This window comes from Typopeltis vanoorti, chromosome 16 (assembly GCF_054136105.1).
Source record: "Typopeltis vanoorti isolate ZY-2024b chromosome 16, IOZ_Tvanoo_1.0, whole genome shotgun sequence".
Lineage (NCBI taxonomy): Eukaryota > Metazoa > Arthropoda > Arachnida > Uropygi > Thelyphonidae > Typopeltis > Typopeltis vanoorti.
The window spans coordinates 14429750-14448526 of NC_143564.1; the positions used below are offsets into that span (position 1 = coordinate 14429750).

The 18777-nt window shown below is 35.6% G+C and overlaps 1 protein-coding gene across 1 annotated transcript in view; it reads left to right on the top strand.

Annotated features, from left to right (window-relative positions):
• The window catches only part of mRpL23 (mitochondrial ribosomal protein L23), a 40128-nt gene extending 32515 nt beyond the window's left edge, over positions 1-7613 (top strand). The window contains exon 6 of the mRNA XM_090406356.1: positions 7491-7613. The gene's annotated coding sequence lies outside the window, so the exon portion shown is untranslated. The remainder of the gene's footprint in view (positions 1-7490) is intronic.
• Positions 7614-18777: the final 11164 nt, after the last annotated feature.

The window sequence follows — 18777 nt, forward strand, 5'->3', positions numbered from 1 at the left end:
TGGATTTCTGCTCAGGACATGGACTGGTTATTACTAACACCATGTTCCAACATAAAAATGTGCACAAATTCACATGGAGAGAAGAGGCTAGGAATATGAAAAGTCTCATTGACTATGTTATTGTTGATAGTGATGTTTTCTCCCTGGTGCAGGACACCAGAGTGTACAGAGGATTTGAAATTGGAAGTGATCACTATTTAGTCTTGAGCAGGATAAAATTGAATTTCATATTGAAAAGAATAACATGTAAGAAAGTTTTAAAGCGAATAAAAGTTGAGCAGCTCTCAGATGTGAACTGTAGACTAAAATACAGAAAGATTATTGAAAAGAAAATGAAAGAGTTTGAGAACAGGAATCAAACCTTGGAGATTCAGTGGCAAACTCTGAAGAAAACATTGATTGATTCTGCCAGAGAGGCATGCGGTGGGGTTGTGTGCAAGGATAAAAAAATCAGAACTCCTTGGTGGACACAGGAAGTTAAACAGGCAGTGAAGGAAAAGAAGAAAGCATATCAAAAGTTCCTGGCAAATAAGTCAGCTTTCACTCTTACAGAATACAGAGACAAATGTAAGAAAGCTAAACAGTGTGTAAAACTAGCTAAACAAAAGTCATGGGACGACTTTGGCAAGAATATAGAAAATAAATATCAAGAAGGTGGCAAAATATTCTCGAGGTTGTTGAAGAAGCTTAGGAATGGAGGAAAGAGTGCTATAAAAAGAATTAAAGATGATAAAGGTGACATGAAAACAGGAGAAAAAGATATCCTTGAAGTATGGAGTAATTACTTTGAAAAACTGCTAAATGAAACAAGCAGTGATAAAAAACACTGACCAGGCATGCAGTCAGGATTACATATCCATATTTGAAGTAGAAAAAGCCATCAAAGGCTTGAAATGTGGAAAGGCAACAGGAGTAGATAGATGATATTCAACCAGAAATGCTGAAGTATGGTGGTATAAGAGTCTTACAGTGGCTTCACTTCATGGTTCAGAAAGCCTGGACAGAGGGACGAATTCCCGATGATTGGAGTAGAGCTCTCATATTACCCATATATAAAAAGAGAAATAAAACTGAATGTGAGAATTACAGAGGTATTTCCCTACTGAGTGTTCCTGGCAAGATCTATGCAAGTATACTTGAGAAATGGTTGAGAAGAATTGTGGAAGAAAAGCTTGGTGACGAACAAGCTGGATTCAGGCCAAATAGAAGCTGTCAGGATCAGATTTTCAATTTACGACAGATAGTTGAGAAAGCATGGGAATATAACAAGGATCTATATTTAAGTTTTGTCAATCTGGAAAAGGCATATGACAAGGTGCCAAGAGAGAAGCTATTCAATACGCTGCAGTTATATGGTGTCAATGGGGCATTATATCAAGCAATACTTATTCTTTATTTGAGTTGTAAGTCAGCAGTTAGAATCGAAGGAAGTACAGGAAGATGGTTTAATGTTAAATCTGGTGTGAGACAAGGATGTACATTATCTCCTCTGTTATTCATTATCTATATGGATCTCATTATGAAGGAATGTGGTATTAAACCTGATATCAAAATTGGAGATGTTAATGTCAGCTCTTTGCTTTATGCAGATGATGTTATACTTCTAAATAAATCCGCTACAAGTCTGCAAGATTCTCTGACTAAATTGAATAGCTGTTGTAATAGATATGGTATGAAGGTCAGCAATAAAAAGACAAAGACAATGAAAATAGGCAGAATCATTGAAAATGTCAACTGTGTTGTGAATGGAGAACCTGTGGAACAAGTAAAACATTTTAGCTACTTAGGCACAATTTTTACTGAAGATGGTAAATTAAATATAGAAATAGACAACAGAATCAGCAAAGCTGGTATGGTGGGAAGTCAATTGAATAAATTCATTTGGAATAAGAAAGAAATTAGTCAGAACACTAAATTAGCTGTATACAAGACAGTGTTCAAACCGGTTTTAACTTATGGATCTGAGAGCTGGGTCAGAAGTAAAACACTTGACCAAAGACTAGAGACCGCAGATATGAGAGTCCTGAGAAAGATTAGAGGCGTGAACAAATGGCATCAATGGCAATATCATATTAAAAATGAGGATATTAGGAAAGAACTTGACGTTGCCAGCATCCAGGAATGCGTTAGCTGAGCTAATCTCAGGTGGTATGGTCACTTAAATAGAATGGGAGAGGAAAGATTAGCAAAACAAGTGTTCTCTGCCAGGTTGGCAGGAAAACGACCCAGAGGAAGACCAAGATATAGGTGGATTGATACGGTACATAGTGCCTTAGACGATAGAAATATAAGATCTGATAATGTTGGAGTCTTGACAAGTAACAGACTGATTTGGAGGAAAATTGTAGATAGGAAGTTAGTAATGATGCAATTTTTTCATGTAGTACTGTCATATCCTGTACACCCCTTGAGGGTACATGGCAGGAATTTGATGATGATGATGATGATGATTTTTTAGAGCTCTCATATTATCCATCTGTAAAAAGGAAAAATAAAACTGACTGTGAGAATTAGAGGAATTTCCTCACCAACTGTTCCAGGTAAGATTTATGTATATATTCTCTTCAAGTATTTGAGAAGAGGCTAAGAAAAATTATGTAAGGGAAACTTGGAAAAGAACAAGTTGCCAAACTGAAGTTATCAGGATCAGATTTTGAAATTAAGATTAATAGTTGAGAAATCGTGGTGCTTAAGGGTAGGGTCAAAGCTGTATAACTGAGAGGAGACCTCCACATATCTTTAAAGGAATGCAGAGAACTGACCAAGGCTTATGACCTAATGTCCAATCCTCACCTTCTCGTGGCACCCTGTTGGGTACCTACCTGGATAATGAACGAACGAGAATGGGCTGGCAATTTGGGATTTAGCCTATTGTATTCTTATTGGCTTAAACCAATATACAAAATGATGGTACATGACAAAATTTCATGCTGGCTGGGGCGTCGCCCAGTTAAACAAGGCTCCTGTTGTTTTCGTCAGGAAACCAGGGCGAAAAGTCAGCTACTGGAACAAATCTGAAAGCACACCCCAACTCAATGTCACCAGAGTTAAAGATATACTATCAACATAAGAAGCCTGAATGTCAAAGAAATGGACCTAGCTGAAGAATTAGATAAGTACCAGATCGGCATAATAGGGGTGACTGAAACTAAAAAAGACAGAAACTGGTGAGATCTTTCTGAGCAATAAATACAAAATATTATATTCAGGCAATGAAAAGCAAGGAAAAGAAGTAGTAGCAATAGTATTCAACACAAAATACAAGACAAATCTTCTTGAATGGTAGGAAGTCTCAAGTAGAGTGATGTGGGCAAATATAAGAATGGGAATTGGACAATGAGACTTATTTGTACCTGTGGTCCCACAGAAGGTTCTACTAAGGCAGAAGTGGAGGAATTTTTTGATGCTTTAGAGAAAGCAACTGTCACAATAAAAAAGGAAAAGTTGGTCCTTGTTGGCGATCTAAATAGCAGAGTAGGAAATGATTGTCAGACATACAAAAATATTTTGGGAAAATTGTAGAAAAGAGCAAAGCTAATAATAATGGCAATACCTGTTGGATTTCTGCTCAGGAAATGGACTAGTTATTACTAACACCATGTTCCAGCATAAAAATGTGCACAAATTCACATGGATGAGAAGATGCAAGGAATAAGAATAGTCTCATTGACTCTTCTATTGTTAATAGTGATGTTTTCTCCCTGGTGCAGGACACTAGAATGTACAGAGGATTTGAAATTGGAAATGATCACCATTTAGTCTTGAGCAGGATAAAATTGAATTGCTTGCTGAAAAGAAGAACATGTAAGAAAGTTTTAAAGCAAATAAAAGTTGAGAAGTTATCAGATGAAAAGTGTAGACTAAAATACACAAAGATTATTGTAGAAAAAATGAAAGAGTTCGAGAACAGCAACCAAACCTTGAAGATTCAGTGGCAAGCCTTCAAGAAAACCCTGATTGATTCAGCCAAAGAGGCATGTGGTGAGGTTGTCTGCAAGGATAGAAAAATCAGAACTCAATGCCGGACACAGGAAGTTAAAGAGTCAGTGAAGGAAAAGAAGAAAGCATATCGAAGGTTCCTGGCAAATAAGTCAGCTTGTACTCTTAGAGAATACAGAGAAAAAATTTAAGAAAGCTAAACACTGTGTAAAACTAGCTAAACAAAAGTCATGGGAGGACTTTGGCAAGAACATAGAAATTAAATATCAAGAAGGTGGTAAGATATTCTGGAGCTTGTTGAAGAAGCTTAGAAATGGAGGAAAGAGTGCTATAAAAGGAGTTAGAGATGATAAAGGTGACATGAAAGTGGGGGGGGAGATATCCTTGAAGTGTGGAGTAATTATTTCGAAAAATTGCAAAATGAAACAAGCAGTGATGGCACAGTGGTAAAAAACACTCAACAGGCATACAGTCAGGAATACATATCCAAACTTGAAGTAGAAAAAGCCATCAAAGGCTTGAAATGTGGAAAGGCAGCAGGAGTAGATAGATGATATTCGACCAGAAATGCTGAAGTACGGTGGTATAAAAGTCCTACAGTGGCTTCACTGCATAGTTCAGAAAGCCTGGACAGAGGGACGAATTAACGATGATTGGAGTAGAGCTCTCATAGTACCCATATATAAAAAGGGAAATAGAACTGAATGTAAGAATTACAGAGGCATTTCATTACTGAGTGTTCCTGGTATGATATATGCAAGTATACTTGAAAAATGGTTGAGAAGGATTGTGGAAGAGAAGCTTGGTGAAGAACAAACTGGATTCAGGCCAAATAGAAGCTGTCAGGATTAGATTTTCAATTTATGACAGATAGTTTAGAAAGCATGGGAATATAACAAGGATCTATATTTAAGTTTTGTCAATCTGGAAAAGGCATATGACAAGGTGCCAAGAGAAAAGCTATTCAATACGCTACGGTTATATGGTGTCAGTGGGGCATTATATTAAGCAATACTTAGTCTGTATTTGAGTTGTAAGTCAGCAGTTAGAATTGAAGGAAATACAGGAAGATGGTTTAATGTTAAATCTGGTGTGAGACAAGGATGTACATTATCCCCTCTTTATTCAATATCTATATGGATCACATTATGAAGGAAAGTGGTATTAAACATGTTATCAAAATTGGAGGTGTTAATCTCAGCTCTTTGCTTTATGCAGATGATGTTATACTTCTAAATAAATCCGCTACAATTCTTCAAGATTCCCTGACTAAATTGAATAACTGTTGTAATAGATATGGTATGAAGGTCAGCAATAAAAAGACAAAGACAATGAAAATACGCAGAATCCTTGAAAATGTCAACTGCATTGTGAAAGGAGAACCTATGGAACAAGTAAAACATTTCAGCTACTTAGGCATGATTTTTAGTGAAGATGGTAAATTAAATATGGAAATAGACAACAGAATCAACAAAAATGGTATGGTAGGAAGTTAATTGAATAAATTCATATGGAATAAGATTAAAATTATTTGGAACACTAAATTAGCTGTATACAAGACAGTGTTCAAACCAATTTTAACTTATGGATCTGAGAGCTGGGTGAGAAGTAAAACGCTTGACCAAAGACCGCAGATATGAGAGTCCTGAGAAAAATTAGAGGCGTGAACAGACGGCGTCAATGGCAATACCATATTAAAATGTGGATATTTACAATCTGTCTTAGACAATAGACATATAAAATCTGATAATGTTGGAGTCTTGACAAGTAACAGACTGATTTGGAGGAAAATTGTAGATAGGAAGTTAGTAATGATGTAATTTTTCATGTAGTACTATCATATCCTGTGCACCCCTTGAGGATACATGGCAGGAATTTGATGATGATGGAGAAATTATATACTTGATTTAATCCTTTATCCAAGTGTAAGCAAACAAAGTTTGTGCCTGAAGTATTTTCAGGACTGGGGCAATTCGTATAAGGAAGCTAAGACTTCACATCACTTGCCTTAGTATCTCATAATGCAAAGCACATCTCCTTGAAGACATGTATAATGCTATGCATTAATGGAAGGGTCACTACTCAAACTGGTTTCAACCTTTATTGTTGAGGTCTTTTCAGTTGGAGCCAAGCCCAGAGGTGATAGAAAGGTTGAAATAATGTAGAAGTCATATTTTCATATACGAGTTGCCAAAAGGTATCACACCTTTTTCTTAAATTACTCTAGATTAGAGAAAAGTCGATGGAGGTTTTTTCAATTGGTTATGCTATAAATTAAAAATTCCAAGAAATTACATACTTGGTTTAATCCTTTATCGAAGTGTAAGCAAATAAAGTTTGCTACTGAAGTATTTTTGCTTGAAGTATTATGACTTCTGCATTACTTCAACTTTAGTATCACCTCTGGATGTGACCCTTCCCATAATGCATAGCATTATACGTGTCTGCAAGGAGAAGTGCTTTGCATTATGGGATACTTCAGGTGCAAACTCTGTTTGCTTATACTTGGATAAAGGATTAAACCAAGTACAGTAAAACCCCCGAAGTTACGCAGTAGGTGGGACCAATAAAAAACGCGTAAGTCGAATTCGCGTAACTCAGGGTATAATTTTGCATGTAATTTATATATACAAACATACAATTGGGACCTAAGGTTTACAAAAACACCTATATTTTTTAAGAAATATAATCATAATTGTAGTTTTTCGTACATAAAAAAAGTTATTTCGATGTCGATGGTTTCATGAAATCTAATAGATTCATCTGACGTCATAATGTCTTTTTCTTGTCAAGCAAAATTTCTTCATAGAAAGCTAATGATTTTTTTATTCCTTGCCTTGTGGCTAGAATTCGTTCCTCGTTAAAAGTTATTTCGATGTCGATGGTTTCATAAAATCTAATAGATTCATCTGACGTCATAATGTCTTTTTCTTGTCAAGCAAAATTTCTTCATAGAAAGCTAATGATTTTTTTATTCCTTGCCTTGTGGGTAGAATTCGTTCCTTGTTAGAATCTATGTCCTCCAAAATCTGTAAACCTTTCTTTTATGATTGTTCTTACTGTGGATTCCTGTAGATAGAACTTCTTTGCTAGCTCACAAATTTTCATTCTGCCTTCAAAATCCTTAATAATGTTGAGTTTTGTTTCCAAAGTCAATGTTTTTCTTTTCTTGCTAGCTGTAGAAGAATCGGACTTGCTTCTTTTGGATGACATTATTATTTTTTGTGATAAAATGTTTATCAAGAACATAACATTAAACAATCGCAAGGTTTGTAGACTATAAAAATCGTGTTTGAATGGAGACCGCATGAAACACGTCAGTGTTTGTTCACAGCATGTGCGACACTGGTGAATGCGGCCGGTGCCTGAAAGATACAACTAGTGGAGACGTGAAACGGGACGGGGGAATACGTACATATAAGAAACCGCGTAACTCCGGATTTTCGTAAGTCGGGGTATGACTGTATATAATTTCTTGGTATATTTAATTTATTAACTCATGCTATTGACATATTTAACTTTTCTATAAATTTCATTTGTTTATCTTCCAGACATGTAACTTGGAATCGCATCTAGCTACTAGAAGTGGAGATCTATAATGCCATACAATTCCTTATTTACATAGAGAATCCACCAAAATTCTGTAAATAATAAAATAAAGCAGATTAGATCAAGTTTTTGTTTTATATATTCCTACCACACTGTTTGCATAACAAAAGAGCATATATATTTTTATGAAGGTCAGTCCATTTTTATAATGGATATAAAGATGACATTAATCCACATTACTGAATTTCACCTTACTATGCTAATTATTGCAATATATTTAGGTATATACTTCTCTCACACAATAGAAAAAAATATACTTAAGGCCAATTTTAAATTTATTTAGCTCCATATTTTTTTTTAATTAGTTTATCCCTCTTTCCGACCTGTATAAATATACATTGTCTGCCCTGTCCTTGAGATTAGAAAAGAAATATGTGAATAAGATATTTTCTGATGTCTTCATGTTACCCTTGAAATTTTAAATATAGCTTGCTTATATAAGTAGAAACCAAACATGCTTCAAGATGGGAGAAAGATGTGTTCTGATACTAGACAATATGCGACAAACAATGTTTTGACAGATTGTCAAAGCTATTCTTAAGAATAGAAGCGAGGTAAGAAATATATTCACTTAAAGAACTCATCATCAAATTCCCGCCATGTACCCTCAAGGGGTGTACATATGATAGTACTACGTGAAAAAATTACATCATTACTAACTTCCTATCCACAATTTTCCTCCAAATCAGTCTGTTACTTGTCAAGACTCCAACATTATCAGATCTTATATTTCTATTGTCTAAGGCACTTTGTGCCGTATCAATCCACCTATATCTTGGTCTTCCTCTGGGTCGTTTTCCTGCCAACCTGGCAGAGAACACTTGTTTTGCTAATCTTTTCTCTCCCATTCTATTTAAGTGACCATACCACCTGAGATTAGCTCTGCTAACGCATTCCTGGATGCTGACAATGTCAAGTTCTTTCCTAATATCCTCGTTTTTAATATGATATTGCCATTGATGCCATCTGTTCACGCCTCTAATCTTTCTCAGGATTCTCATATCTGCAGTCTCTAGTCTTTGGTCAAGTGTTTTACTTCTGACCCAGCTCTCAGATCCATGAGTTAAAACTGGTTTGAACACTGTCTTGTATACAGCTAATTTAGTGTTCCAATTAATTTCTCTCTTATTCCATATGAATTTATTCAATTGGCTTCCCACCATACCAGCTTTGCTGATTCTGTTGTCTATTTCCATATTTAATTTACCATCTTCACTAAAAATCATGCCTAAGTAGCTGAAATGCTTTACTTGTTCCACAGGTTCTCCATTCACAACACAGTTGACATTTTCAATGATTCCGCCTATTTTCATTGTCTTTGTCTTTTTATTGCTGACCTTCATACCATATCCATTACAACAGCTATACAATTTAGTCAGAGAATCTTGCAGACTTGTAGCGGATTTATTTAGAAGTATAACATCATCCACATAAAGCAAAGAGCTGGCATTAACATCTCCAATTTTGATATCATGTTTAATACCACTTTCCTTCATAATGTGATCCATATAGATAATGATTAACAGATTGGATAATGTACATCCTTGTCTCACACCAGATTTAACATTAAACCATCTTCCTGTACTTCCTTCAATTCTAACTGCTGACTTACAACAAATCTGAAAACAAACCCCAACTCAACATCACCAGAGTTAAAGATCGGTACTATCAACGTAAGAAGCCTGAATGGCAAAGAAATGGAGCTAGCTGAGGAATTAGATATGTACCAGATCGACATAATAGGGGTGACTGAAACAAAAAAGACCAAAACTGGTGAGATCTTTCTGAGCAATAAATACAAAATGTTATATTCAGACAATAACAATCAAGGAAAAGAAGCGGTAGCCATAGTATTCAACACAAAATACGAGGCTAATCTTCTTGAATGGCAGTCAGTCTCAAGTAGAGTAATGTGGGCAAATATGAGAATGGGGAACTGGACAATGAGACTTATTTGTGCCTATGGTCCCACAGGAGGTTCTACTAAGGTAGAAGTGGAGGAATTTTTTGAGGCTTTAGAAAAAGCAACTGACACAATGAAAAAGGAAAAGTTGGTCTTTGTTGGGGATCTAAATAGTAGAGTAGGAAATGATTGTGAGACATACAAAAATATTTTGGGAAAATTTGGAGAAAAGAGCAAAGCTAATAATAATGGCAAATATCTGTTGGATTTCTGCTCAGGACATGGACTGGTTATTACTAACACCATGTTCCAACATAAAAATATGCACAAATTCACATGGAGAGAAGAGGCTAGGAATAAGAAAAGTCTCATTGACTATGTTATTGTTGATAGTGATGTTTTCTCCCTGGTGCAGGACACCAGAGTGTACAGAGGATTTGAAATTGGAAGTGATCACTATTTAGTCTTGAGCAGGATAAAATTGAATTTCATATTGAAAAGAATAACATGTAAGAAAGTTTTAAAGCGAATAAAAGTTGAGCAGCTCTCAGATGTAAACTGTAGACTAAAATACAGAAATATTATTGAAAAGAAAATGAAAGAGTTTGAGAACAGGAATCAAACCTTGGAGATTCAGTGGCAAACTCTGAAGGAAACATTGATTGATTCTGCCAGAGAGGCATGTGGTGAGGTTGTGTGCAAAGATAAAAAAATCAGAACTCCCTGGTGGACACAGGAAGGAAAAGAAGAAAGCATATCAAACGTTCCTGGCAAATAAGTCACCTTTTACTCTTACAGAATACAGAGACAAATGTAAGAAAGCTAAACAGTGTGTAAAACTAGCTAAACAAAAGTCATGGGAGGACTTTGGCAAGAATATAGAAAATAAATATGAAGAAGGTGGCAAAATATTCTGGAGGTTGTTGAAGAAGCTTAGGAATGGAGGAAAGAGTGCTGTAAAAGGAATTAGAGATGATAAAGGTGAAATGAAAACAGGAGAAAAAGATATCCTTGAAGTATGGAGTAATTACTTTCAAAAACTGCTAAATGAAACAATCAGTGATGACAGCACAGTGATAAAAAACACTGACCAGGCATGCAGTCAAGAATACATATCCATACTGGAAGTAGAAAAAGCCATCAAAGGCTTGAAATGTGGAAAGGCAGCAGGAGTAGATGATATTCGACCAGAAATGCTGAAGTATGGTGGTATAAGAGTCTTACAGTGGCTGCACTGCATAGTTCAGAAAGCCTGGACAGAGGGACGAATTCCCGATGATTGGAGTAGAGCTCTCATAGTACCCATATATAAAAAGGGAAATAAAACTGAATGTGAGAATTACAGAGGTATTTCCCTACTGAGTGTTCCTGGCAAGATCTATGCAAGTATACTTGAGAAACGAGAAGAATTGTGGAAGAAAAGCTTGGTGAAGAACAAGCTGGATTCAGGCCAAATAGAGGCTGTCAGGATCAGATCTTCACTTTACGACAAATAGTCGAGAAAGCATGGGAATATAACAAAGATCTGTATTTAAGTTTTGTCGATTTGGAAAAGGCATATGACAAGGTGCCAAGAGAGAAGCTATTCAATACACTGTAGTTATATGGTGTCAATGGGGCATTATATCAAGCAATACTTAGTCTTTATTTGAGTTGTGAGTCAGCAGTTAGAATTGAAGGAAGTACAGGAAGATGGTTTAATGTTAAATCTGGTGTGAGACAAGGATGTACATTATCCCCTCTGTTATTCATTATCTATATGGATCACATTATGAAGGAATGTGGTATTAAACCTAATATCAAAATTGGAGATGTTAATGTCAGCTCTTTGCTTTATGCGGATGATGTTATACTTCTAAATAAATCCGCTACAAGTCTGCAAGATTCTCTGACTAAATTGAATAGCTGTTGTAATAGATATGGTATGAAGGTCAGCAATAAAAAGACAAAGACAATGAAAATAGGCAGAATCATTGAAAATGTCAACTGTGTTGTGAATGGAGAACCTGTGGAACAAGTAAAGCATTTCAGCTACTTAGGCACAATTTTTACTGAAGATGGTAAACTAAATATAGAAATAGACAACAGAATCAGCAAAGCTGGTATCGTGGGAAGTCAATTGAATAAATTCATATGGAATAAGAAATAAATTAGTCGGAACACTAAATTAGCTGTATACAAGACTGTGTTCAAACCAATTTTAACTTATGGATCTGAGAGCTGGGTCAGAAGTAAAACACTTGACCAAAGACTAGAGACCGCAGATATGAGAGTCCTGAGAAAGATTAGAGGCGTGAACAGATGGCATCAATGGCAATATCATATTAAAAATGAGGATATTAGGAAAGAACTTGACATTGTCAGCATCCAGGAATGCGTTAGCAGAGCTAATCTCAGATGGTATGGTCACTTAAATAGAATGGGAGAGGAAAGATTAGCAAAACAAGTGTTCTCTGCCAGGTTGGCAGGAAAACGACCCAGAGGAAGACCAAGATATAGGTGGATTGATACGGTACAAAGTGCCTTAGACGATAGAAATATAAGATCTGATAATGTTGGAGTCTTGACAAGTAACAGACTGATTTGGAGGAAAATTGTAGATAGGAAGTTAGTAATGATGTAATTTTTTCATGTAGTACTGTCATATCCTGTACACCCCTTGAGGGTACATGGCAGGAATTTGATGATGATGATGATGATGACTTACAACTCAAATAAAGACTAGGTATTGCTTGATATAATGCCCCATTGAGACCATATAACTGCAGCGTATTGAATAGCTTCTCTCTTGGCACCTTGTCATATGCCTTTTCCAAATTGACAAAACTTAAATACAGATCTTTGTTATACTCCCATGCTTTCTCGACTATTTGTCGCAAAGTGAAGATCTGATCCTGGCAGCCTCTATTTGGCCTGAATCCAGCTTGTTCTTCACCAAGCTTTTCTTTCACAATTCTTCTCAACCCTTTCTCAAGTATACTTGCATAGATCTTGCCAGGAGCACTCAGTAGGGAAATATCTCTGTAATTCTTACATTCAATTTTATTTCCCTTTTTATATATGGGCACTATGAGAGCTCTACTCCAATCATTGGGAATTCGTCCCTCTGTCCAGGCTTTCTGAACTATGCACTGCAGCCACTGTAAGACTTTTATACCACCATACTTCAGCATTTCTGGTCGAATATCATCTACTCCTGCTGCCTTCCCACATTTCAAGCCTTTGATGGCTTTTTCTACATCAAGTATGGATATGTATTCCTGACTGCATGCCTGGGCAGTGCTTTTTACCACTGTGCTGTCACCACTGCTTGTTTCATTTAGCAGTTTTTCAAAGTAATTACTCCATACTTCAAGGATATCTTTTTCTCCTGTTTTCATGTCACCTTTATCATCTCTAACTCCTTTTACAGCACTCTTTCCTCCATTCTTAAGCTTCTTCAACAACCTCCAGAATATTTTGCCACCTTCTTGATATTTATTTTCTATATTCTTGCCAGAGTCCTCCCATGACTTTTCTTTAGCTAGTTTTACACAGTGTTTAGCATTCTTGCATTTGTCTCTATATTCTCTAAGAGCACAAGCTGACTTATTTGACAGGAACTCTTGATATGTTTTCTTCTTTTCCTTCACTGCCTCTTTAACTTCCTGTGTCCACCAGGGAGTTCTGAGAACTTTAAGATTCAAATAGCACTATATTTCTCTTACATTCTCTACATAGGCTGATCATCATTGTTCAAATGTTCTCTGTTCTAATTAACTGAAGTAACAGCAACACTAAGTAAAATTTAACACTTGTTGACAAATTTAACAAACTGAACATTGAAAAACTAAGGATGCATGTGATTCATGTTATGCAGATGTTAGATGACAAATAGTAATTATCAAAATGTAATTTTTAATAATTACTATATAAATTAAGTATATTTTTTATATAATTAATTTATATAAATTATATATATATATATTTTTTTTTTTTCATTTCTTTATTAGTGTGGCAACAGAGAATTGAGTAAAATTGAATATTTACAAATAAATATCAATTATACAGATACTTTGTGTTCAATTACAGTTAAGGAATACTAGTGCTTTTCATATAACTTTAATGAGCTTCTTTAAACTGTATAGTTAGACAAACAACATATTAATCCTCATTTACTGTATGAAATGAGGAGATCAAATCATTTACTGTATATAACATTGTTAAATCATAATATATATTGAGTGGCTATCCATACTAGTGGTGGTACTAGTTAGTAGTACTGTTGAAAATAAAACTAGCAGTAACTAAGTTAGTTATTATTTTATTTAATTATTGAATGGGAACCAAACTCATTTTGCAAAAATGAATAGCAACTATGTCATATGGTACACATTTACAGGAAAAAAGGAAAAAATGCTCATTGTTAATGTTGTATGTTCATGTTATAACCAAAACATATTCTTACACTGTACATTGGTGCACAGAAAAATACTTGTAAAACAGGCTTGTCTCATTACACTTTACTGCATACCTGTTTAGATATTAAAAACTAAAGGCTTCACTAGATAGCCAGTAATTTCTCTCACCTTGTTTAGGATTTATTCAAAGAGAAACTTGAATTAAAAAATGGACAGTTTTATAAAAATAACAGATATTGCATATGTTTACTCTTGGCAACACCCACACAAAAGACTTATTCTCTGTGTGAAGTAGTCATATAAAGATGTAGTACAGGAATACCTCGATTATCACGGTTTATAATTTGATACCAAAATTCCAATTATTGCGCTCCAAATTCGAATTATCGTGGCTGCGAGATGTAGTCCACTACATATGCAACCAGTTAGAGTCGCCACGCTCCGTGTATCGCTTGTAGCGCTTCGTTTTTATCCAATGACGCCTGCTCACAAATAACTTTCCGCCTTTGCCTGAAGTACATGTAGATATTTATTTCTCTTCTTATTTACCCCTACAATGAATGCTAAAAGAAACAAGGATGATATCAAGTCTACAGCTATCAAGAAGAAACGTAGAGTGATTGGCTTAGAAGTTAAATTGCATATGATAAATAAGTATGAAGCAGGTACAAAGCCAAAATTGGAAGAGAGTACGGTCTAAATGAATCAACTGTTTGCCATATTTTAGACCATGCTGCAAACTATAAGCAACTAGGACAAAGTGCATCGACCTCGTCTGGGTCCCAAACTACGAGAAACAGAATCCATCTTATGATTGAAATGGAAACGCTATTGTTAGTGCGGATAGAAGATTGTAACCAAAAGAGAATTCCTTTTAGTCAAATGACTATAAAAACAAAAGCATTGAATTTGTTTGAAACTTTAAAAAGAAAACAATTAGAAAGCGAAAATGATTCAGGTCAGTAGTGGAAGAAACTTTCTCTGCAAGTTCAGGGTGGTTTGATTGGTTCAAAAAGCGATAGAGCATTCATAGTGTTTGTACAAGGTGAAATTGCAAGTTCCGATGAAAAAGCAGCAGCTAGTTTTCCTGGTGAATTGCAACAGATCATTGAAGAAGGAAATTATACCGACAAGGTTTCGAAGGAGCTTGTAACACTTTTACTATGTGGTAATGCTTCTGTAGATTACAAGATGAAGCCTCTCTTTATTTATCGTTCACAAAATCCTCGCCCGCTTAGAAGTTTAGATAAAAATTTTCTCCCTGTTCATTGGAGATTCAATAGAAAAGCTTGGATGACAAAAACTATTTTTGAGGATTGGTTTAAAAACTGTTTTTGTCCTGAAGCTGAAAGGTACTGCAAGTCATTAAATTTTGATTTTAAAATCTTGTTGATATTAGATAATGCACCTAGTCATCCAGCTTGTTTCCTCACCAAGCTTCTCTTCTACAATCCTTCTCAACCATTTCTCAAGTATACTTGCGTATATCTTACCAGGAACACTCAGTAAAGAAATACATCTATAATTCTCATATTCAGTTTTATTTCCCTTTTTATATATGGGTACTATGAGAGCTCTACTCCAATCATCTGTAATTCGGCCCTGTGTCCAGGCCTTCTGAACTATACAGTGCAGCCACTGTAAGACTTTTATACCTCCATGCCTCAGCATTTCTTGTTGAATATCATCTGCTACTGCTGCCTTTCCACGTTTCAGACTTTTGATGGCTTTTTCTACTTATAGTATGGATATGTATTCCTGACTGCATGTCTGTTGAGTGTTTTTTTACCACTGTGCTGTCATCACTGCTTGTTTCATTTAGCAATTTTTCGAAATAATTACTCCATACTTCAAGGATATCCTTTTCTGTTTTTATTTCACCTTTATCATCTCTAATTCCTTTTACAGCACTCTTTCCTCCATTTCTGAGCTTTTTCAACAACCTCCAGAATATCTTGCCACCTTCTTGATATTTATTTTCTATGTTCTTAATGTCCTGCCATTTTTGTTCTATATTCTCTAAGAGCACATGCTGACTTATTTGACAGGAACTTTTGATATGCTTTCTTCTTTTCCTTCACTGCTCTTTAACTTCCTGTGTCCGCCAGGGAGTTCTGATTTTTTTTTATCCTTGCACACAACCTCACCAAATGCCTCTCTGGCTGAATCAATCAGTATTTTTTTAGGGCTTGCCACTGAATCTCCAATGTTTGGTTCCTCTCTCAAACTCTTTCATTTTTTGTTGAATAAGGTTTGTGTATTTTAGTCTACAGTTCATATCTGAGAGCTGTTCAAGTTTTATTCACTTTAAAACTTTCTTACATGTTCTTTTCAATATGAGATTCACTTTTATCCTGCTCAAGATTAAATAGTGAACACTTCCGGTTTCAAATCCTCTGTACACTCTGATGTCCTTTACTAGGGAGAAAACATCACTATCAATAATAACACAGTCAATGAGACTCTTCTTATTGCTTGCCTCTTCTCTCCATGTGAATTTGTGCACATTTTTATGATGGAACATTGTGTTAGTAATAACCAGTCCATGTCCCGAGGAGAAACCCAACAGGTATTTGCCATTATTATTAGCTTTGCTCTTTTCTCCAAATTTTCCCAAAATATTTTTGTATGTCTGACAATGATTTCCTACTCTGCTATTTAGATCCCCAACAAGCACGAACGTTTCCTTTTTCATTGTCAGTTGCTTTCTCTAAACCCTCAGAAAATTCCTCCTTTGTAGAACCTTCTGTGGGACCATAGGCACAAATAAGTGTCATTGTCCAGTTCCCCATTCTGAAATTTGCCCACACCACTCTATTTGAGACTGCCTGTCATTCAAAAAGATTAGGCTTGTGTTTAGTATTGAATACCATGGCTACGCCTTCTTTTCCTTGATTGTCATTGCCTGAATATAACATTTCATATTTGTTGTTCAATCATCATCACGTTTCTCTCTCATTTGTATAGTTGAGTGTACAGTTTACATATAAAAGCTGCTATGCTTTAATTCACTTTAAAACTTTTTTATGTGCTGTGATATTTCAATATGATGTTTATTTTTATCTTATTTAAAACTATGTGATGGTCACTTCCTATTTCATGTCCGCTGTGCACTCCTGTATCCTGCACCAGCATGAAGATATCACTATTAACAATGACATAGTCTATGAGACTTTTCTTATTTCTTGCATCTGCTCTCCATGTGAACTTGTGCACATCTTTATGTTGAAACATGGTGTTAGTTATGACCAGGGCTTTTTTTCCTGTGGTATGCAACGGTACCAGCACCTTTTTATTTAAGTTTTTAAAAATTTGAAATTTATATTCAGCAAAATGTATTATAAATATTCCGGTAGATGGCACTGTGTTCATGAATTGAATTTTCAGTTTTGATTACTCATAAGTTGGTATCCTGCTTTCCTGTTTCATAGGTTGGTACGCAATCAGAAACACTAAGTTGTGTTCACTTCCGATTGCTTCCAATATCAGTTTGAGTTCTATATTCACTCTGCAACAGGCCGGTGTTCACGTGAGTTTTAAATTAATCTAATTTAAATTAGTGCAATCATTATTCAACAAGAGTAAAATAAGTAGTTACTTTATGGCAATGAGTAAAAAAAGAAGGCTGAAGAAGCAGAAAATGTTGAATCTACTTGTGATCCTGTAAAACAGAAACTACCACCGAAAATACACTTGGTGAAGAGTGTCACGAAACCATGACCGAAGATCCATGTGGTCAAAAGGAAGCTGATAATGATTGGCCCAAATGTTGGACACTTTTGTAGAAAAATGACTTCTGTGAGAGAAATGACTGACTGTATGCCAAGAATAAAATGTTGTGCTGTAAAGTGTGTCGTGATGTCAGAAGTCTTGCTGTCGATAAACACATGGGAATGAAAATTTCAGTGGACTGGGCAAATGGTAAAATTAGTCATTTTGGAGAATCTTGCAAAGAACAGTTAATGTTAATGTCATTAAGAAAAATGATTTACAATCATAAATAGAGTGCAGCGCACAAAGCGAGACGACAAGAGTATATCGGAGGATATGTTAAAAGTGTGGAAGTTGCTGTAATGACATCTTCATGGTGAGTACTGGCATCTTTTTTTCCACAAAAAAGCACTGGTTATAACTAGTTCATATACTGAGCAGAAATATAGCATGTGCAGTAGTATTATATTAGCTTTCCTTTTTTTTCAAATGTTCCAAAAAGTTTTCTATATGCCTGCCTAATGGGATTTATTTTCTACTTCACTGTTTAGATCTCCACAACAAGGACCACTTTTTTTTTTTTTTTTCATTTTCTTTATGTAAGTTGCCTGCTTTAATGATTTGAAAAACTTCTCTACTTCCTTAGGAGAACTATCTGTGGTGCAAATAAGTTATTTGTCTATTTTCCCATTTTGAAGTTTCAAATAGAGATAAAACTCTACTTGAAACTGCCTTCCGACCAAGAAGGTAATGTTTGGTGTTGAATGCTGTCACTACTCTTTCCTTTCCTTGTGATCGTTATTGCCTGAATATAACATCCTATACTTATTATTTAGTAAGATGTCACCTGTTTTTGCCTTCTTTGTCTCACTAATGCCAATTTTATGTCCACGTGGTACTTTTCCAGTTCTGCAATTTTGATTTCCTTTCCATTAACTCCTTATGATTTTTTCTTCTTCTAGATATTGAGCTTGAGTTTGTCCCAGTAGCTGACGTTTCATGGTTTGTCCTGGTTCTCTTATGAAAACAGCTTGAGCCTTGCCATATTTGTTCGTTCAGCACCCAGTGGATAACTCATCATCATGTCATCTTCCTTATACCCTCTTTTACCTTGCGGTGTCGAGGGTCCATTGATCATCGGACCTCACTCCGTTTACAGGATAAGGTGGTCAGCCTTATGCCCCGGTGTATCCTATGGCCTGTAGTGTTGAGTTC